Here is a 1,905-nt window from a genome sequence, read left to right as displayed (position 1 = left end):
GCACTAAAACACCTTATAAAAACATTGCATATGAATGGTCATAAATATTTACAAATCAGAATATAACAACAATAATAACAATCAATCCCAAACCAGTAATTCTGAGACAAAGAATCACTGTGGCAAGGTCAAAAGTATCATTATATGAAATGTAGTACATGCATGGATGTACTTCAGCATTTTTAGTTGGCACCTCATGAATATGAGCATTTTAGCAGATTTATAAACACAACCAAAATTTAGATGAGATTTAATACTTGATGTTAAAATGGTAGGGTTTAAGTGAGTTTGAATCCAAGAAACACATAGTGAATGGCTGCTTTATTTTACAGCTGTAGCAAGGATTGTAAAATAACCCTTCATAATCAAACTGCCAGGAAAAGTTAAATAATAATATTAGAAAATAGGAAATAAAGATGCATTTTTGCAGCAAGGAAATTCATTTTTCACATGATCAGAATATAATGGAAGAAGAGGAGGAGGAAGAAGGAGAATTTGAAATTGGATTTATACCCTGCCCTTCGTGCAGAGTCTCATACCAATTTCACACTAGGGCTTGTTCCGAGTGGAGAGCCCTTTTGATCCTGGTGCTTCTTTCCATTTTCACACAAGTTGCCCCAGAGCTGCAGGTTGGTGTGCCATTCTCCTGTGGCAAGCAGAAACTTCTTGGAAGAGGCTTCTGCTTGCTGTGGAAGAGCGCCGCACCAACTCGCAGTTCCGGGGCAACTTGTGAGAAAACAGAAAGAAGCCCCAGGAGCAAAAGGGCTCTCCACCCAGAACAAGCCTCATGGGAAATCACTCTCAGATCAGCTTACAATCTCCTTTCCCATCCCCTCCCCCACAACAGGCATCCTTGATAATATTGAAGAAAGTGATCTTCCAGAGCACAAGTGTTCCTCTGCACCAATAGATTTCTCAAAGATTGATCTCAGCAAGCCTGAGTGTTTTGAAGATGACCAAGAAAGAAAAGACTCTGATATTGTGTCAGGAGATCCCACTGAGAAAGAAACAGAACAGATCACTTATTTGTGGCAGGACAGCCTTTTCAATGCCAACTATGATGTACAAAGGTTTATTGCCAGTTCAAATCGTGCCATCTTTATGCTGCGAGATGGAAGTTATGCATGGGAGATCAAAGACTTCCTGATCAATTAAGGAAGGTGTGCAGATGTAACTCTGGAGGGTCAGCTGGAGAGCCAGTTCGGTGTAGTGGTTAAGTGTGCAGACTCTTATCTGGGAGAACCGGGTTTGATTCCCCACTCCTCCACTTGCATCTGCTGGAATGGCCTTGGGTCAGCCATAGCTATCACAGAGCTTGTCCTTGAAAGAGCAGCTTCTGGGAGAGCTCTCTCAGCCCCACCCACCTCACAGGGTGTTTGTTGTGGGCGAGGAAGATAAAGGAGATTGTGAGCCGCTCTGAGACGCTTGAGTGGAGGGCGGAATATAAATCCAATGTCTTCTTCTTCTTCAGCTATATCCTGACAAAGGAGCCATGGAAAATGAGAAACAGAAAAATAAGACCAAACCTGAAAATTCCAAAAAGAAAAAAGATACGGAGAAGAAATCTGGATCCCTGAAAGACAACAACCAGGCGAGCAAACCAAAAGAAGATCTATGATAATAAGTAAATCAGAATGAACACCATAGGGGGGGAGGCAGAGGAAAAAACGAAATGAGACTGTGGAGTAGCCCACTGGATTTCAAGGGGTCAGTTTACTTATTCATGAGGGTTAATGTCCACAGATTGCTAGTGTTAATTTTTGTATGGATTTGATACTTGGAAGTACTTGAGCATTTAACTAACAGTAATCATGTGAAGTAAGTGGGGCTGAGAGAGCTCTCATGGAACTGCTCTTGAGCAGAATTAAATATTAGAAATATGAATGATAGAACACAATGACCTGG

General features: G+C 41.4%; 1 pseudogene; it reads left to right on the top strand.

Moving 5' to 3' along the window:
* The first annotated feature begins 416 nt into the window (after window positions 1-416).
* On the top strand, window positions 417-1,662 carry LOC132569106 (LRP chaperone MESD-like; annotated as a pseudogene).
* The last annotated feature ends 243 nt before the right edge of the window (window positions 1,663-1,905 follow it).

Source organism: Heteronotia binoei, chromosome 3, assembly GCF_032191835.1.
Source record: "Heteronotia binoei isolate CCM8104 ecotype False Entrance Well chromosome 3, APGP_CSIRO_Hbin_v1, whole genome shotgun sequence".
Lineage (NCBI taxonomy): Eukaryota > Metazoa > Chordata > Lepidosauria > Squamata > Gekkonidae > Heteronotia > Heteronotia binoei.
This window is presented reverse-complemented; position numbering and strand designations above follow the sequence as displayed.